Here is a 20,663-nt window from a genome sequence, read left to right as displayed (position 1 = left end):
ACATTGCCTTTAGATGTAAATTATCCACCAAGGATCCCATTCCTGCCATGTGCTAATACATTATCATTGAAGATCACTCTGGAAGCTGTTGAATGTCAGTGCAACCATATTTGATGTCCCTAATGTGGCGTTTGTATGTGCCTGGTATTTTTTACTTCTCGGCTTCCCCTTGATGACAATGTATTATTTGTGTGATCCAGAACTTACCTTTTGCTCTTTCTGGGCTCCACCAGTGGCAGGAGTGAGTGAGGTGACTGGCTGCTCTCCATGAGAGTCTCTTGGGATTGAGGTGACCGTCTATCTCCAGTTCTTGGCTCTGCCCACTTCCCCAGCTGTAGAAGGTGCCTTGCCATGCTCAGCTTATGCCACATCTACATTCATTGGAACGGGCTGACAGAGAGGCCGATGTCGAACTCTGCGATTCTGGGGTTGCCATTCAGCAGAGGGCTGACACATGCACGGACAGTAATGGTCAGCCTTGGCATGAAATTTGGCTGCACCTCCTTGCTGGTATGTTGACCTCTAGCAGTGGCACAGAGCAGGCCCTTCTCGCAAGGACCTCATGCGGTATCACCTCAACCAGCAGCCATCAAACAGGGGGTCAACTCTGTCACCCGTCTATGGACTGATGCCTGCACCTATTTTTCCCTCCCACTTCTTAATCTCCTATTCCTGCAGCCAAGGTTGCTGATGAGTTGAGGCTCTCCAAAGGCTTTCAGAATTTTTGTTCCCTTACAGTGACACTCCCCTCTAATTGGATCCATCCCGTTAAATTTAGCTTGCATGCAATTTCCCTCTCCCACCACTCGTGTGTTACCCAGACACATCTGAGTCTGCACTTGGTGCTGTGAATAATTACCAAAATGAGAATGAGGTGCTGTTAGCACCTGGCCTTTCAGGTGGGATTTGACCCAGTGTTTAACGGTTTAGAACTGACTAACATCTATCGACAAAAATCATTCCCAATGTCTCATTGAAGTGAGTAGTGGGATGGATGAGTAAATGTCTCGGTGAGCTGAATCTGGAGGGGTTAGGGTCCCTCTGTGTATCGGGGAGGGGATAACATGCCCCCTTAGTGGTTTGAGCGACGACTATAGGAGCTGACTGACAATGTCGTAAATCTACTTGTATATTTGCATAACCCGGAGATATAACAATAGCACCCCCTTGCGATCTGGGCTGGATACTCATGTCTTTGGCATGTGCATTTCTTCAGTCTCCAAAGGCAGTCCGAGTTATCTCGAGGTGAGGCAAAGTTTGTTTGAATCGTAAGCTGCTTTATTCCACAGTGAGGTTAAACGTACGGAGCAATAGTTATGATCAGTCACTGAGTTAAATTGGAACAGCTTATATTCACATCATGATGTAAAATGAAGAATGTGCAGCTCGAACCCACTTTGGTGGGTCAAATTACTTCACTTAAACAGAATATTTCAGGGCCGAACACCCTTTCTTTGCACCCTTTTGCTGCCTGACTCCCTTTGCAACATCCTCTTTCCAAAAGCCAGACTGCCTTTTGGGGGTCGATTTTCGGATGGCGGAGCAGGTGCTTGGGGGCGGTGGGGGCTCTGAAAATCTTAGAAATCCGGAGCGGGTTCGGAGCCCGGCTCCAACCCGCTGACTTCCGGATTCCCCAGTGACACGAATGCGGGAGTCCCACCGTCAATTAAAGCCGGCGGGATGATAATTTACAGATTTGTACACATAGTTAAAGTACTTGAGATACCTTATTGAATAGACATTTTGGCAGGGGTGCAATTTTGAAGGATTCTCAGCGTGTTTCCAGTGCTGTGGGAAACACTCCCTGATCCAGCAGACATGTTTCAGCCAGCAGCCAGTGGGAGATGCAAAGGATTATTTGACAGGTGGGGAGAGAACCTCATTTATTGCAGCAGGGCACTGTGTCACTTCAGATTTGGCTTCAAGACCTTTTGTGTTTTCACTCAAAATTCTTACTTTCTACCCAAATCTCTACTGTGCAAACACATGTACCTACTTTATGGACCCCCTCAAACTCACACCGTCAGGATTGGGGGGGGCGCCATGGCTGCATTCATCACTTCATCCGAGGACGAGCAACATCACCAGCCTCGCCAAGCACGGTGTCCACCTCTGACACGTGGAGTTCCACGACACAGTGCTGCGCCACAGGCACCTGTACAAGAGCACGGAGGGCAACAACAGAGAGAGCGACATCGCGGGAGGCAACAGGGTCTGCAGACCGAGGCTACGCTTCCTGGACCTCTCTGAGGAGCAGTGCATACGGAGGCTGAGAGTCAGTCGTCAGGTAATCACAGACATCTGCAGCCTCCTTCATGCTGAGCTGCTCCCGGCAGGGCCGAGCAGCATCTCCTTACCTGTCGCTGTCAAAGTCACCACTGCCCTCAACTTCTTCACCTCCAGATCATTCAAGGGTGCCACCGGGGACATCGCCGGGGTCTCTCAGTCGTCGGCACGCAAGTGCATAGGGCAGGTCACCGACGGCTTGTTTCACAGACCTTCGCTGTATGTCAACTTCCCCATGGATGACCTCATCCAGACAAATGTAAGGAATCTTACAACACCAGGTTATAGTCCAACAAATTTATTTGAAAATCACAAGCTTTCCGGAGATTATCCCCTTCGCATATCTTATACTAGGCTGGGACAGCATCACACCAATCAAAAGGTGTCGTTGTTGTTCAAACAGGCCAGTCACGGAGAACAGCACGTCCCAGTACACTGGATATACATTGTGTCAATTACACAGACAGAAAGAAAGAGACCCAAATGGCAGAGAGAGAGAGAGAGAATATTAAAAAACATAATTTTTTCCCCCTTTTTGCTGGTGGGGTTACGTGTGGCGTGACATGAACCCAAGATCCCGGTTGAGGCCGTCCTCATGGGTGCGGAACTTGGCTATCAACTTCTGCTCGACGATTTTGCGTCGTCGTGTGTCTCGAAGGCCGCCTTGGAGTATGCTTACCCGAAGGTCGGTGGCTGAATGTCCTTGACTGCTGAAGTGTTCCCCGACTGGGAGAGATCCCTCCTGTTTGGCGATTGTTGCGCGGTGTCCGTTCATCCGTTGTCGCAGTGTCTGCATGGTCTCGCCAATGTACCATGCTCTGGGGCATCCTTTCCTGCAACGTATGAGGTAGACAACGTTGGCCGAGTCACAGGAGTATGAACCATGCACCTGGTGGGTGGTGTCCTCTCGTGTGATGGTGGTATCTGTGTCGATGATCTGGCATGTCTTGCAGAGGTTGCCGTGGCAGGGTTGTGTGGTGTCGTGGACGCTGTTCTCTTGAAAACTGGGTAATTTGCTGCGAACGATAGTCTGTTTGAGGTTGGGTGGCTGTTTAAAGGCGAGCAGTGGAGGCGTGGGGATGGCCTTAGCGAGGTGTTCGTCGTCATCGATGACATGTTGTCATCACATCATCCACATCATCCAGACAGAGAGGGCAGTGGGATTCCACGCTGTGGCTGGCTTCCCACGGGTGCAGGGTGTAATCAATTGCACTTATGTAGCAATACGAGCACCTCCACATGAGCCAGGACTGTTCATCAACTGGAAGGGCTATCACTCCATCAACACTCAGCTTGTTTGTGACCACCGCAAAAGATTCCTTCACGTGTGCGCCAGATACCCTGGTAGCTGCCATGATTCCTTCATCCTCCGGGAGTCCAACATCCCGCCCCTCTTCCACGCACCGAACACCCGCAAGGGCTGGCTCCTCAGGGACAAGGGATACCCCCTGCACACGTGGCTCATGACACCTCTGAGGAACCCCACCACCGAGCAACAGTGTCGATATAACGACAGCCACATCGCTACTAGGTCTACAATTGAGCAAGCTATAGGGTGCTCAAGATGCGCTTCAGGTACCTTGATCGTCCTGGGGGAGCGCTTCAATACGCACCAGACAGAGTGGGACGCATTATAGTCGTGTGTTGTGCCCTGCACAACATGGCACAACAGAGGGGTGCCACTTGAGGAGGCCCCATTCACATCTGCCACCCACATTGAGGAGGGGGAGGGGGAGGAGGAGGAGGAGCAACCCCTGGGCAGAACAGCAGCTCACCTGGCTGCTCGTCAGGCCAGGGATTCACTGATGTGTGAACGGTTCTCCTAACATCAGACAGTGTGAAGAGTCCAGTCCTCACAACCTGGATCGAGTAGCGGCCACAGCAAACCCCCCACCTCCCTGCACAAAACAGTCTTGCAATTACACATACACCCACTGTAGAGTGACCCAATGGTTGGCATCAGTGTGGGTGTTCATGGTGAACCTCATGAAAGGGCCTTATTACAGAAACCAATCAAGAATGGCCAAGACGTGGCAGTAGGGGTGATAATAATAATATTTAATGTGAGTTTAACAAAAAGAAAATATAAATAAAAAACATGACCAACTATCAAACACCCTTGTGCATTCCCTTCGTGCTTACAAAACATTTGCCTTACGCTTCCGACTACTCCTACATGGTGCATCCCCTGTGGCTGCAGCAGAGGTAGTGGCAGTTTGCTCTTGTTCATGCCCTGACCGATTAGATGCTTTGGGCCTACGCCCTCTGGGTTTCAGTGCCCATGAGGGCCTCTCCAAAGACTGCTCCACCTGCACCTGTGCAGGGACAGACTCGGCCACCTGGAGAGGAGGCAGCATTGTGGGTACTGGTTGAGAGGGGGGCAACGGGTAAGACTTGGGAGCGCTTTGAGTGGTGTCCCCACTTCCATGTCTCCTTTCACCATCATCCCTCTCCTGGGCCAGGCCCACACCACTCCCACCACTCTGCTGGATGACAGTTTGGAGGACATGTGTGAAGCCTTGTAAGGCCAGTGCTAGTGTATCTGCCTGCCTGTTTAAGCCAAGCTTGAAGCTCCGTGGAGGCTAGCCTTCCCTCCATCGCAGACATTCCCGCACTTACCCGCGAAACTATGTCAGAGATGCCCTCATGTCCCTGTGACAGTATCTCAGAGATTCCCTCACGTACCAGTGTCACCATTCCACTCATGCAGGAGTTGGGCTCCTCCATCCTCTGCGCTATTGTGGAGAGTGCACACGGTACCTGTTCCAGCACCTCGCAAATGTGCTGCTGTCCCTCGATCATTCTCCTTTTAAAGGATGGCCCCCAGGGTTCAGCATCTGTATCCAGCTGAGCAGAGCCTGGAGAGGAGTGCTCCCACCGACACAGACTCTCCACAGCTGCCCCTGCCATCGGTGTCTGCTCGTGCTCACATGTGTGGTAACTCACCATGTGCGACCCCAACTAACTACGGACGGGGACCCACCAATGTGTGAGTATCTGCGCTGGTGAATGGCTCGCTCAGATGTGACAGTGCGCCCTCAGCGGCCGGGAGGTTCTCTGAGGAATCGCCCTCTGCCGTGTAGAATTCAGTGAATTCCACCTTTTCCCTGAGTCTTAAAGTTTGGCCATTGACCAAAACTCTAAGATGGAAGGTGCAGTTGAAAGGTCACCAAACGAATCAACAAAACACAGTGGAATGTGGGAAAAAAACCAAGGTTGAATTAAACAGCCCCCACCCAGTGAATCACATCTCCAGACATGTCTTTGTTTTAAAGCAAAACCGATCAACACCTAGGACGTTGGATACAAAAGGAGCCCTGTATAGTAGGTGATCAACAATCAGCATTAATTTGAAGAACAATAGCCCATCGAGAGACGAGAGGCCATCGAAAACCATCAGGGACTTTTAAGAGGCTTTGAAAGAACTTTTAAATGGACATTGAAGTAACCTTGTTAATGTTAAAAACTATTATGTGGAGATGCCGGTGATGGACTGGGGTTGACAATTGTAAACAATTTTACAACACCAAGTTATAGTCCAACAAATTTATTTTAAATTCCACAAGCTTTCGGAGGCTTCCTCCTTCGTCAGGCGAAGCCACGTTAAGTGGCTTCCACACGATTCACCTGACGAAGGAGGAAGCCTCCGAAAGCTTGTGGAATTTAAAATAAATTTGTTGGACTATAACTTGGTGTTGTAAAATTGTTTACAATTAAAAACTATTGTAAGAGAGGGATATAAAAGTGGAAGCCTGAAACCCCCTTTTCTCTTTTATCTCTCGGATTCCTCACTCGTGCAACTCAGCCCTGACTTTCGGGCTGATTCCTCCGCCATCCGAGCTCTCCAGAGAGGAGAGCGGCTTCCAGCGAAACCAATGAACCGTACGGGAGAGAACAGGTCAGCCAGACCTGCAAGTGTGCAAGGATTGGTGAGCCTCGACCACGTGTGTGTGTGTGTGTGTGTGTGTGAGATAGGTGTCTCCAGGGTCCCCACCAAACTCCTAGTTTAGTGGGTTAGTGTACTGGTGTGTGTGTAACCCAATGTACTGCGTAGGAGCATTTTAATCATTATTTTCTTCGCATTGGAGGTACAATAAAACCAACCTTCCAATTCAAAAATCAAACACCGAGTTCTCTGTACTATTCGGCTACGTGATCCATCACCGGGTGCATTAGCATAAGTCCCGATTTTCCCGGACAGCGATCCGTGAGGTATAGGTGTTCCTGGGCTAGACCGGGAACTTGATATCAGCACCAATCAATAGGGTAAGAACACCCTCAAAACACCCTACAGCCGTCACCGCAGTCGCTGAAGGCCCTGTGAGAGAACAGAAGGCAATATTAAGCATGACGACAGATGTTGAGATGCTGAAGATGGCAAGGCATGTTAACATCATTTGCTATTGTGAGTGCTGAATGTTAAAGTTCTGTCACCAGACGTTTGTTGGGTGGCAGTCTCGGCGTCCCCGACGGACAGGCACTCGAGGGTGCGGCTCAGCTCCAGCGCCTCCTACTCCGTGTCTGTGAGGACGGCTACCTGTTGCAGACCCTCTCCGGTCCTCACCCTCTCCTGTGCATACTGGGCTCTCTTCCTATAAGGGGAGAAAGTAGAGACGTGTGAGTGAGTGATGGTGAAGTGGCCAACCGATGAATGCATTGGTTTGGGTGAGGCTGACCGTGGAAGAGGTGCATCAGAGGGTGAGTGAGACAGAGACATCACATTGGATCAGGATTGGGTTGAGTGGTAGTGGTGGGATGAGTACTGGGGAGGTGAGGAAGTGCAGGTAAGTTGAGGATGAGCTTTGAGTGGGTGTGAGGAGTGATGTGATAGAGTAGTGTCAGCAGTGTAGAATGAGTTGTGGGATGGGGGCGGTGATGTGGAAGACGGAGTGTAGGAGAATGAGTAAGTGTACTCATTTTGGCTGACCTAGTTAGGTCATTGAAGTGCTTCCTGCACTGGATCCAGGTATGGGAGATGTTACTGCTGCTGGTGATCTCCTCTGCCACCTCGAGTCAGGCCTTCTTGGTGGCAGAGGCAGGCCACTTCCTCCCGTCTGCTGGGTAAAATACATCCCTCCTCTTCCTCGCCCCATCCAGTAGCACCTGGAGTGAGGCATTGGTAAATCTGGGAGCAGCCTTTCCCCTGGGCTGCTCCACTGTGCTGTGTGGGTGTTTGCTCCAGGAGCAGCCATTGGAGGGCTGCCCCTTTAAGTAGAGCTGCTCCAGCTGACAGCCGGTGATGTGGGTGCTCAGTTCGCCCGCTGCGCAGGTTTCCGACGGGAAACCCAGAAGCCACGTTAAGTGGCTGCAATTTACCCACGATCGCATGGGGAATGGATGGATTTTATCGGGTGGGTTACCCACGCGTCCAATCGCGCACCCACCCCCCCGGCTGCCATCCCACCTCCCCGCTGATATCGGGGCCTTGGTGTCTGTGTCTCTTTTTAAAAAGCCTCTACAGTCTCAATGTCTATGGTCCCTCCCCCTAAGAATGGAGTCCAGCAAACGAACTGGCAGTGACTCCCTCATGAGCTCAAATGAGTAGAAATGCTGCAGCAGCAATGAGTGTGGTCATTCGAATGTCAAATTATCTTTCATCATCTCCAGATGTCGGTTCAGACCAGCAGTCTGATCAGGCTTCCCCGGAAACCCCAAATGTCACTATTATTTTTCTGAATCTTGGCCGAAAAAAATTGTGAAATGTAAAAGTGTTTATAAGCAATCAGAATGCACTGTGTCATGGACACCATTCCCCAAGGCCATCCCCCATACCCCCTGTGGAACCTTGCGTGCAGTGGGTAGTTTATTGTTAATTACTGCCAGTGGACCCATGATACCCTGCAAGTCCCCGTTCGTGGCTCAGAGTCTCAAAAAATCCCATCCTTAATGTAAAATTTCTCCTGACCTCCCCCCTCCTCCAGAAATCCACCACCAGTTACTGTGAGGGGGGAGGTCAGGAAGGCGGTGGGATCATTTGCAAGGAATGCGCCCAATTCCAGTTTTTGTCCAAGCAGTAGATTATCTACTGCTAGAAGGAAAGAGGAAAGGACCTTGCCTGTATAGGGCATCTTATCACATCCTCAGGACGTCCCAAAGTGCTTTACTGCTATTGGATAACTCGTGAAGTGCAGTCAATGTAAATCACAGGCAGTACGATCCCACAAACAGCAAACAATCAGTGCGTGTGTGTTGGTTGGAGGCAGGATATTACCAGGACATGGGGAGGACTCCCTGCTCTTTGATTAGTGCCTGGGGAACAGCCGAGGGCTCAGTTTGGGCTTGGTTTCACATCTCATTTGAGAGACTGCAGCACCCCACGCCCTGCCACTATATAGCACTCCCTCGGTGCTACAGTGAAGGGTCCACCTACATTAGGTGCTCAGGTCTACAATGGGACTTCGAGGGGGAGTGTTACTGACAGAGACACTTGCTAAGGACAGAAGTTTAAAATATTAATCAGTTAATTTGCAAATGATTAATGGAGAGTATTTTCAATAAAATGGAGCGAATGTCCCTTCCTGTTGCGATGAAAATGCAAAGTCTATGTACAGTGTAGGGCCCAAAATATGCAACAAATAAAGGGCTAAAACTTGCCATTCACTGGAGTTCCCATTCCCACTACCCCCCCACCCACCCCCGCATCGCCTCCGACCCATATAAAATAAATCTTGTTCTCACAACACATATCCCACTCAGGTTTCACATACTTATCAGGGAAGATGTCACAAATCCATGTTCCCCAAGCAGAGCTTTGTGAGCTGAGAGTGGTGGGAAAACTCTGTGGGACTTGGCGCTCTCCGCCCCCCAGTTCCTGATATTTACTCCTGGTACATCAGGAACATGGATCCATCAAATAAACCGTATGGTTTTACCTCGAGTACAGGCGAAGGAATCTGGGGAACACCAACAACTTGTTACTACCCTGGGGCCCTTGGCAATTTAGGGGATTGACTTGTGTTTGGGGTATCCCCTTTTTGGGGCTGCCTCGCCTTCTTCAGGCTGCCAGCTTCTTTGAGGCTGTTGATCTGCTTTTGCAAATTTTCAAGGTTCATGTGGTGAGTTATGGTGGAATGAATGATAATCTATAGAGTACTTTTCCCACCTTTAACCCCAGAGAACACAGATCCTCCAGGCACAAAGGCAGTGGGAGCCGATTTCTCCATCCCCTTGATGTTGCTCTGGGATTCCTGGGGCTTCTCCGAAAGGCAGAGTGGGGTCACCAACAACAAGAATCGCAGTCCCGACTGTCTCAGGTCAATGCGGTGGAAAGGAATGTACGTGGCCTCTCTCCCCAACTTCCTGACAACACGGCACAGAGACGCCGAGATACAGGGGTGACCCAAGATGCTTGTAGTGAGCTTGTACCAGGATTACCATCAGTACAGAGGGTTAAAGGGCACGGTGGCAAGCTGAATAGCAACCCAAGGGGAGATAAGAATCATTCATTTTCAGCTCCCACCAGATCTTTGACCCTTGGGGCCTTTAGGCTGCTGCTCTACAGCAGGTGCATGGAGGCCAGTGACCATCCCAAAAGCTGCAGGCCTCCCCCGTTTGCACGTGCAAGGCTCTGCTAGATGCGGCCCGCACTGGGGGTGTGACTAAGCAATTTTAATGTCACACAACAACAAATGTGGCCTCAGCTCAATATGGATAAGCCCAGCACACTTCGGGTGTGATGCGCCTGTCCAGCATTGGGGCAGAGGGCAACCAGGAAATTCAGCTCCTGAATGACCCGTCCATTGTAACGAGGCAGGATGGAACTCACCAATACTGGGCCAGGTTCTGTCCATTCACTGGTGCGTGCAGCTAATGTGTTCCATGGTACTCAGCATGTTACAGAACAGGAACTGTTTCCAGTAAATAAAATAGCATCATGCGACAGTGGGGAATTTCATGGGCTCAGGGACACGATCTCTCTCTAATTCAGGATAGTGTGCGCACATTGGGAGATTTCAATTTCAATCACACGGCCGTGGGACGTCCACTATTTGAAAATCGACCAAGAATCACAATATCCCAACAGGATTTCTATTTATTTCTATTATAAGGAAGAAAAAATACAAAATATAATTTTTCAACAACCAAAAATATGCTCCCAAGAACAAGAGGAGGTGGAGGATGATCAGACTCTGTGTTGAAGAGGAGGAGGTGGAGGATGATCAGGGTCTGTGTTGAAGAGGAGGAGGAGGTGGAGGAGGATCAGGGTCTGTGTTGAAGAGGAGGAGGTGGAGGATGATCAGGGTCTGTGTTGAAGAGGAGGAGGTGGAGGATGATCAGGGTCTGTGTTGAAGAGGAGGAGGTGGAGGATGATCAGGGTCTGTGTTGAAGAGGAGGAGGTGGAGGATGATCAGGGTCTGTGTTGAAGAGGAGGAGGTGGAGGATGATCAGGGTCTGTGTTGAAGAGGAGGAGGTGGAGGATGATCAGGGTCTGTGTTGAAGAGGAGGAGGTGGAGGATGATCAGACTCTGTGTTGAAGAGGAGGAGGTGGAGGATGATCAGGGTCTGTGTTGAAGAGGAGGAGGTGGAGGATGATCAGGGTCTGTGTTGAAGAGGAGGAGGTGGAGGATGATCAGGGTCTGTGTTGAAGAGGAGGAGGTGGAGGATGATCAGGGTCTGTGTTGAAGAGGAGGAGGAGGTGGAGGAGGATCAGGGTCTGTGTTGAAGAGGAGGAGGTGGAGGATGATCAGGGTCTGTGTTGAAGAGGAGGAGGTGGAGGAGGATCAGGGTCTGTGTTGAAGAGGAGGAGGTGGAGGATGATCAGAGTCTGTGTTGAAGAGGAGGAGGTGGAGGAGGATCAGAGTCTGTGTTGAAGAGGAGGAGGTGGAGGATGATCAGGGTCTGTGTTGAAGAGGAGGAGGTGGAGGATGATCAGGGTCCGTGTTGAAGAGGAGGAGGTGGAGGATGATCAGGGTCTGTGTTGAAGAGGAGGAGGTGGAGGGTGATCAGGGTCTGTGTTGAAGAGGAGGAGGTGGAGGAGGATCAGGGTCTGTGTTGAAGAGGAGGAGGTGGAGGATGATCAGGGTCTGTGTTGAAGAGGAGAAGGTGGAGGAGGATCAGAGTCTGTGTTGAAGAGGAGAAGGTGGAGGAGGATCAGAGTCTGTGTTGAAGAGGAGGTGGAGGAGGATCAGGGCCCGTGTTGAAGAAGAGGAGGGGGAGGATGATCAGGGTCTGTGTTGAAGAGGAGGAGGTGGAGGAGGATCAGCGTCTGTGTTGAAGAGGAGGAGATGGAGGAGGATCAGAGTCTGTGTTGAAGAGGAGGAGGTGGAGGAGGATCAGGGTCTGTGTTGAAGAGGAGGAGGTGGAGGAGGATCAGAGTCTGTGTTGAAGAGGAGGAGGTGGAGGATGATCAGAGTCTGTGTTGAAGAGGAGGAGGTGGAGGATGATCAGGGTCTGTGTTGAAGAGGAGGAGGTGGAGGAGGATCAGGGTCTGTGTTGAAGAGGAGGAGGTGGAGGATGATCAGGGTCTGTGTTGAAGAGGAGGAGGTGGAGGATGATCAGGGCCTGTGTTGAAGAGGAGGAGGAGGATGATCAGGGTCTGTGTTGAAGAGGAGGAGGTGGAGGAGAATCAGGGCCTGTGTTGAAGAGGAGGAGGTGGAGGAGGATCAGGGTCTGTGTTGAAGAGGAGGAGGTGGAGGATGATCAGGGTCTGTGTTGAAGAGGAGGAGGTGGAGGATGATCAGGGTCTGTGTTGAAGAGGAGGAGGTGGAGGATGATCAGACTCTGTGTTGAAGAGGAGGAGGTGGAGGATGATCAGGGTCTGTGTTGAAGAGGAGGAGGATCAGGGTCTGTGTTGAAGAGGAGGAGGTGGAGGAGGATCAGGGTCTGTGTTGAAGAGGAGGAGGTGGAGGATGATCAGGGCCTGTGTTGAAGAGGAGGAGGTGGAGGATGATCAGGGTCTGTGTTGAAGAGGAGGAGGTGGAGGAGGATCAGGGTCTGTGTTGAAGAGGAGGAGGTGGAGGATGATCAGGGCCTGTGTTGAAGAGGAGGAGGTGGAGGATGATCAGGGTCTGTGTTGAAGAGGAGGAGGTGGAGGATGATCAGGGTCTGTGTTGAAGAGGAGGAGGTGGAGGATGATCAGACTCTGTGTTGAAGAGGAGGAGGTGGAGGATGATCAGGGTCTGTGTTGAAGAGGAGGAGGTGGAGGATGATCAGAGTCTGTGTTGAAGAGGAGGAGGTGGAGGATGATCAGGGTCTGTGTTGAAGAGGAGGAGGTGGAGGATGATCAGGGCCTGTGTTGAAGAGGAGGAGGTGGAGGAGGATCAGAGTCTGTGTTGAAGAGGAGGAGGTGGAGGATGATCAGAGTCTGTGTTGAAGAGGAGGAGGTGGAGGATGATCAGGGTCCGTGTTGAAGAGGAGGAGGTGGAGGATGATCAGGGTCTGTGTTGAAGAGGAGGAGGTGGAGGGTGATCAGGGTCTGTGTTGAAGAGGAGGAGGTGGAGGAGGATCAGGGTCTGGGTTGAAGAGGAGGAGGTGGAGGATGATCAGGGTCTGTGTTGAAGAGGAGGAGGTGGAGGATGATCAGGGTCTGTGTTGAAGAGGAGGAGGTGGAGGATGATCAGGGTCTGTGTTGAAGAGGAGGAGGTGGAGGATGATCAGGGTCTGTGTTGAAGAGGAGGAGGTGGAGGATGATCAGGGTCTGTGTTGAAGAGGAGGAGGTGGAGGATGATCAGGGTCTGTGTTGAAGAGGAGGAGGTGGAGGATGATCAGGGCCTGTGTTGAAGAGGAGGAGGTGGAGGATGATCAGGGTCTGTGTTGAAGAGGAGGAGGTGGAGGATGATCAGGGTCTGTGTTGAAGAGGAGGAGGTGGAGGATGATCAGGGTCTGTGTTGAAGAGGAGGAGGTGGAGGATGATCAGAGTCTGTGTTGAAGAGGAGGAGGTGGAGGATGATCAGGGTCTGTGTTGAAGAGGAGGAGGTGGAGGATGATCAGGGCCTGTGTTGAAGAGGAGGAGGTGGAGGATGATCAGGGTCTGTGTTGAAGAGGAGGAGGTGGAGGAGGATCAGGGTCTGTGTTGAAGAGGAGGAGGTGGAGGATGATCAGGGTCTGTGTTGAAGAGGAGGAGGTGGAGGATGATCAGGGCCTGTGTTGAAGAGGAGGAGGTGGAGGATGATCAGGGTCTGTGTTGAAGAGGAGGAGGTGGAGGAGGATCAGGGTCTGTGTTGAAGAGGAGGAGGTGGAGGATGATCAGGGTCTGTGTTGAAGAGGAGGAGGTGGAGGAGGATCAGGGTCTGTGTTGAAGAGGAGGAGGTGGAGGATGATCAGGGTCTGTGTTGAAGAGGAGGAGGTGGAGGATGATCAGGGTCTGTGTTGAAGAGGAGGAGGTGGAGGAGGATCAGGGTCTGTGTTGAAGAGGAGGAGGTGGAGGATGATCAGGGTCTGTGTTGAAGAGGAGGAGGTGGAGGAGGATCAGGGCCTGTGTTGAAGAGGAGGAGGTGGAGGATGATCAGGGTCTGTGTTGAAGAGGAGGAAGTGGAGGAGGATCAGGGCCTGTGTTGAAGAGGAGGAGGTGGAGGAGGATCAGGGCCTGTGTTGAAGAGGAGGAGGTGGAGGAGGATCAGGGTCTGTGTTGAAGAGGAGGAGGTGGAGGAGGATCAGGGCCTGTGTTGAAGAGGAGGAGGTGGAGGATGATCAGGGACTGTGTTGAAGAGGAGGAGGTGGAGGAGGATCAGAGTCTGTGTTGAAGAGGAGGAGGTGGAGGAGGATCAGGGTCTGTGTTGAAGAGGAGGAGGTGGAGGAGGATCAGAGTCTGTGTTGAAGAGGAGGAGGTGGAGGATGATCAGGGTCTGTGTTGAAGAGGAGGAGGTGGAGGATGATCAGAGTCTGTGTTGAAGAGGAGGAGGAGGTGGAGGATGATCAGGGTCTGTGTTGAAGAGGAGGAGGTGGAGGATGATCAGAGTCTGTGTTGAAGAGGAGGAGGTGGAGGATGATCAGGGACTGTGTTGAAGAGGAGGAGGTGGAGGATGATCAGGGTCTGTGTTGAAGAGGAGGAGGTGGAGGATGATCAGGGTCTGTGTTGAAGAGGAGGAGGTGGAGGATGATCAGGGTCTGTGTTGAAGAGGAGGAGGTGGAGGATGATCAGGGACTGTGTTGAAGAGGAGGAGGTGGAGGATGATCAGGGTCGGTGTTGAAGAGGAGGAGGTGGAGGATGATCAGGGTCTGTGTTGTAGAGGAGGAGGTGGAGGATGATCAGGGTCTGTGTTGAAGAGGAGGAGGTGGAGGATGATCAGGGTCTGTGTTGAAGAGGAGGAGGTGGAGGATGATCAGGGCCTGTGTTGAAGAGGAGGAGGTGGAGGATGATCAGGGACTGTGTTGAAGAGGAGGAGGTGGAGGATGATCAGGGTCTGTGTTGAAGAGGAGGAGGTGGAGCATGATCAGGGCCTGTGTTGAAGAGGAGGAGGTGGAGGATGATCAGGGTCTGTGTTGAAGGGGAGGAGGTGGAGGAGGATCAGGGTCTGTGTTGAAGGAGGAGGTGGAGGATGATCAGGGACTGTGTTGAAGAGGAGGAGGTGGAGGAGGATCAGAGTCTGTGTTGAAGAGGAGGAGGTGGAGGAGGATCAGGGTCTGTGTTGAAGAGGAGGAGGTGGAGGATGATCAGAGTCTGTGTTGAAGAGGAGGAGGTGGAGGATGATCAGAGTCTGTGTTGAAGAGGAGGAGGTGGAGGATGATCATGGTCTGTGTTGAAGAGGAGGAGGTGGAGGAGGATCAGGGTCTGTGTTGAAGAGGAGGAGGTGGAGGATGATCAGGGACTGTGTTGAAGAGGAGGAGGTGGAGGAGGATCAGAGTCTGTGTTGAAGAGGAGGAGGTGGAGGAGGATCAGGGTCTGTGTTGAAGAGGAGGAGGTGGAGGAGGATCAGGGTCTGTGTTGAAGAGGAGGTGGTGGAGGATGATCAGAGTCTGTGTTGAAGAGGAGGAGGTGGAGGATGATCAGGGTCTGTGTTGAAGAGGAGGAGGTGGAGGAGGATCAGGGTCTGTGTTGAAGAGGAGGAGGTGGAGGATGATCAGGGTCTGTGTTGAAGAGGAGGAGGTGGAGGATGATCAGGGTCTGTGTTGAAGAGGAGGAGGTGGAGGATGATCAGGGTCTGTGTTGAAGAGGAGGAGGTGGAGGATGATCAGGGTCTGTGTTGAAGAGGAGGAGGTGGAGGATGATCAGAGTCTGTGTTGAAGAGGAGGAGGTGGAGGAGGATCAGGGTCTGTGTTGAAGAGGAGGAGGTGGAGGATGATCAGGGTCTGTGTTGAAGAGGAGGAGGTGGAGGATGATCAGGGTCTGTGTTGAGGAGGAGGAGGTGGAGGAGGATCAGGGTCTGTGTTGAAGAGGAGGAGGTGGAGGATGATCAGGGTCTGTGTTGAAGAGGAGGAGGTGGAGGAGGATCAGGGTCTGTGTTGAAGAGGAGGAGGTGGAGGATGATCAGGGTCTGTGTTGAAGAGGAGGAGGTGGAGGATGATCAGAGTCTGTGTTGAGGAGGAGGAGGTGGAGGAGGATCAGGGTCTGTGTTGAGGAGGAGCAGGTGGAGGATGATCAGAGTCTGTGTTGAGGAGGAGGTGGAGGAGGATCAGGGTCTGTGTTGAAGAGGAGGAGGTGGAGGAGGATCAGGGTCTGTGTTGAAGAGGAGGAGGTGGAGGATGATCAGAGTCTGTGTTGAAGAGGAGGAGGTGGAGGATGATCAGGGTCTGTGTTGAAGAGGAGGAGGTGGAGGATGATCAGGGTCTGTGTTGAAGAGGGGGAGGTGGAGGAGGATGAGGGTCTGTGTTGAAGAGGAGGAGGTGGAGGATGATCAGGGTCTGTGTTGAAGAGGAGGAGTTGGAGGATGATCAGGGCCTGTGTTGAAGAGGAGGAGGTGGAGGATGATCAGGGTCTGTGTTGAAGAGGAGGAGGTGGAGGAGGATCAGGGTCTGTGTTGAAGAGGAGGAGGTGGAGGAGGATCAGGGTCTGTGTTGAAGAGGAGGAGGTGGAGGATGATCAGGGTCTGTGTTGAAGAGGAGGAGGTGGAGGAGGATCAGGGTCTGTGTTGAAGAGGAGGAGGTGGAGGATGATCAGGGTCTGTGTTGAAGAGGAGGAGGTGGAGGAGGATCAGGGTCTGTGTTGAAGAGGAGGAGGTGGAGGAGGATCAGGGTCTGTGTTGAAGAGGAGGAGGTGGAGGATGATCAGGGTCTGTGTTGAAGAGGAGGAGGTGGAGGATGATCAGGGTCTGTGTTGAAGAGGAGGAGGTGGAGGATGATCAGGGTCTGTGTTGAAGAGGAGGAGGTGGAGGATGATCAGGGTCTGTGTTGAAGAGGAGGAGGTGGAGGAGGATCAGGGTCAGTGTTGAAGAGGAGGAGGTGGAGGATGATCAGGGTCTGTGTTGAAGAGGAGGAGGTGGAGGATGATCAGAGTCTGTGTTGAAGAGGAGGAGGTGGAGGATGATCAGGGTCTGTGTTGAAGAGGAGGAGGTGGAGGATGATCAGGGTCTGTGTTGAAGAGGAGGAGGTGGAGGATGATCAGGGCCTGTGTTGAAGAGGAGGAGGTGGAGGATGATCAGGGTCTGTGTTGAAGAGGAGGAGGTGGAGGAGGATCAGGGTCTGTGTTGAAGAGGAGGAGGTGGAGGATGATCAGAGTCTGTGTTGAAGAGGAGGAGGTGGAGGATGATCAGGGTCTGTGTTGAAGAGGAGGAGGTGGAGGATGATCAGAGTCTGTGTTGAAGAGGAGGAGGTGGACGAGGATCAGGGTCTGTGTTGAAGAGGAGGAGGTGGAGGATGATCAGGGTCTGTGTTGAAGAGGAGGAGGTGGAGGATGATCAGGGTCTGTGTTGAAGAGGAGGAGGTGGAGGATGATCAGGGTCTGTGTTGAAGAGGAGGAGGTGGAGGATGATCAGAGTCTGTGTTGAAGAGGAGGAGGTGGAGGATGATCAGGGTCTGTGTTGAAGAGGAGGAGGTGGAGGAGGATCAGGGTCTGTGTTGAAGAGGAGGAGGTGGAGGAGGATCAGGGTCTGTGTTGAAGAGGAGGAGGTGGAGGATGATCAGGGTCTGTGTTGAAGAGGAGGAGGTGGAGGATGATCAGGGTCTGTGTTGAGGAGGAGGAGGAGGATGATCAGGGCCTGTGTTGAAGAGGAGGAGGTGGAGGATGATCAGGGTCTGTGTTGAAGAGGAGGAGGTGGAGGATGATCAGGGTCTGTGTTGAAGAGGAGGAGGTGGAGGAGGATCAGGGTCTGTGTTGAAGAGGAGGAGGTGGAGGATGATCAGGGTCTGTGTTGAAGAGGAGGAGGTGGAGGATGATCAGGGTTTGTGTTGAAGAGGAGGAGGTGGAGGATGATCAGGGTCTGTGTTGAAGAGGAGGAGGTGGAGGATGATCAGGGTCTGTGTTGAAGAGGAGGAGGTGGAGGATGATCAGGGCCTGTGTTGAAGAGGAGGAGGTGGAGGATGATCAGGGTCTGTGTTGAAGAGGAGGAGGTGGAGGATGATCAGGGTCTGTGTTGAAGAGGAGGAGGTGGAGGATGATCAGGGCCTGTGTTGAAGAGGAGGAGGTGGAGGATGATCAGGGCCTGTGTTGAAGAGGAGGAGGTGGAGGATGATCAGGGCCTGTGTTGAAGAGGAGGAGGTGGAGGATGATCAGGATCTGTGTTGAAGAGGAGGAGGTGGAGGAGGATCAGGGTCTGTGTTGAAGAGGAGGAGGTGGAGGATGATCAGGGTCTGTGTTGAAGAGGAGGTGGAGGATGATCAGGGTCTGTGTTGAAGAGGAGGAGGTGGAGGATGATCAGGGTCTGTGTTGAAGAGGAGGAGGTGGAGGATGATCAGGGTCTGTGTTGAAGAGGAGGAGGTGGAGGATGATCAGAGCCTGTGTTGAAGAGGAGGAGGTGGAGGATGATCAGGGTCTGTGTTGAAGAGGAGGAGGTGGAGGATGATCAGGGTCTGTGTTGAAGAGGAGGAGGTGGAGGATGATCAGGGCCTGTGTTGAAGAGGAGGAGGTGGAGGATGATCAGGGTCTGTGTTGAAGAGGAGGAGGTGGAGGATGATCAGGGCCTGTGTTGAAGAGGAGCAGTTGGAGGATGATCAGGGTCTGTGTTGAAGAGGAGGAGGTGGAGGAGGATCAGGGCCTGTGTTGAAGAGGAGGAGGTGGAGGAGGATCAGACTCTGTGTTGAAGAGGAGGAGGTGGAGGATGATCAGGGCCTGTGTTGAAGTGGAGGAGGTGGAGGATGATCAGGGTCTGTGTTGAAGAGGAGGAGGTGGAGGATGATCAGGGCCTGTGTTGAAGAGGAGGAGGTGGAGGAGGATCAGGGTCTGTGTTGAAGAGGAGGAGGTGGAGGATGATCAGGGTCTGTGTTGAAGAGGAGGAGGTGGAGGAGGATCAGGGTCTGTGTTGAAGAGGAGGAGGTGGAGGATGATCAGGGTCTGTGTTGAAGAGGAGGAGGTGGAGGAGGATCAGGGTCTGTGTTGAAGAGGAGGAGGTGGAGGATGATCAGGGCCTGTGTTGAAGAGGAGGAGGTGGAGGATGATCAGGGTCTGTGTTGAAGAGGAGGAGGTGGAGGATGATCAGGGTCTGTGTTGAAGAGGAGGAGGTGGAGGAGGATCAGGGTCTGTGTTGAAGAGGAGGAGGTGGAGGATGATCAGGGTCTGTGTTGAAGAGGAGGAGGTGGAGGATGATCAGGGTCTGTGTTGAAGAGGAGGAGGTGGAGGAGGATCAGGGTCTGTGTTGAAGAGGAGGAGGTGGAGGATGATCAGGGTCTGTGTTGAAGAGGAGGAGGTGGAGGATGATCAGGGTCTGTGTTGAAGAGGAGGAGGTGGAGGATGATCAGGGTCTGTGTTGAAGAGGAGGAGGTGGAGGATGATCAGGGTCTGTGTTGAAGAGGAGGAGGTGGAGGATGATCAGAGTCTGTGTTGAAGAGGAGGAGGTGGAGGATGATCAGGGTCTGTGTTGAAGAGGAGGAGGAGGTGGAGGATGATCAGGGTCTGTGTTGAAGAGGAGGAGGTGGAGGATGATCAGGGTCTGTGTTGAAGAGGAGGAGGTGGAGGATGATCAGGGTCTGTGTTGAAGAGGAGGAGGTGGAGGATGATCAGAGTCTGTGTTGAAGAGGAGGAGGTGGAGGATGATCAGAGTCTGTGTTGAAGAGGAGGAGGTGGAGGATGATCAGGGTCTGTGTTGAAGAGGAGGAGGTGGAGGATGATCAGGGTCTGTGTTGAAGAGGAGGAGGTGGAGGATGATCAGGGTCTGTGTTGAAGAGGAGGAGGTGGAGGAGGATCAGGGCCTGTGTTGAAGAGGAGGAGGTGGAGGAGGATCAGGGTCTGTGTTGAAGAGGAGGAGGTGGAGGAGGATCAGGGTCTGTGTTGAAGAGGAGGAGTTGGAGGATGATCAGGGTCTGTGTTGAAGAGGAGGAGGTGGAGGATGATCAGGGTCTGTGTTGAAGAGGAGGAGGTGGAGGATGATCAGGGTCTGTGTTGAAGAGGAGGAGGTGGAGGATGATCAGGGTCTGTGTTGAAGAGGAGGAGGTGGAGGATGATCAGGGCCTGTGTTGAAGAGGAGGAGGTGGAGGATGATCAGGGTCTGTGTTGAAGAGGAGGAGGTGGAGGATGATCAGGGCCTGTGTTGAAGAGGAGGAGGTGGAGGATGATCAGGGTCTGTGTTGAAGAGGAGGAGGTGGAGGATGATCAGAGTCTGTGTTGAAGAGGAGGAGGTGGAGGAGGATCAGGGTCTGTGTTGAAGAGGAGGAGGTGGAGGATGATCAGGGTCTGTGTTGAAGAGGAGGAGGTGGAGGATGATCAGGGTCTGTGTTGAAGAGGAGGAGGTGGAGGATGATCAGGGTCTGTGTTGAAGAGGAGGAGGTGGAGGATGATCAGGGTCTGTGTTGAAGAGGAGGAGGTGGAGGATGATCAGGATCTGTGTTGAAGAGGAGGAGGTGGAGGAGGATCAGGGTCTGTGTTGAAGAGGAGGAGGTGGAGGATGATCAGGGCCTGTGTTGAAGAGGAGGAGGTGGAGGATGATCAGGGTCTGTGTTGAAGAGGAGGAGGTGGAGGATGATCAGGGTCTGTGTTGAAGAGGAGGAGGTGGAGGATGATCAGGGTCTGTGTTGAAGAGGAGGAGGTGGAGGATGATCAGGGCCTGTGTTGAAGAGGAGGAGGTGGAGGATGATCAGGGTCTGTGTTGAAGAGGAGGAGGTGGAGGATGATCAGAGTCTGTGTTGAAGAGGAGGAGGTGGAGGAGGATCAGGGTCTGTGTTGAAGAGGAGGAGGTGGAGGATGATCAGGGTCTGTGTTGAAGAGGAGGAGGTGGAGGATGATCAGGGTCTGTGTTGAAGAGGAGGAGGTGGAGGATGATCAGGGTCTGTGTTGAAGAGGAGGAGGTGGAGGAGGATCAGGGTCTGTGTTGAAGAGGAGGAGGTGGAGGAGGATCAGGGTCTGTGTTGAAGAG

Source organism: Heptranchias perlo, chromosome 12, assembly GCF_035084215.1.
Source record: "Heptranchias perlo isolate sHepPer1 chromosome 12, sHepPer1.hap1, whole genome shotgun sequence".
Lineage (NCBI taxonomy): Eukaryota > Metazoa > Chordata > Chondrichthyes > Hexanchiformes > Hexanchidae > Heptranchias > Heptranchias perlo.
The sequence above is the reverse complement of the archived record's forward strand: the minus strand, read 5'-3'. Positions refer to the sequence as shown.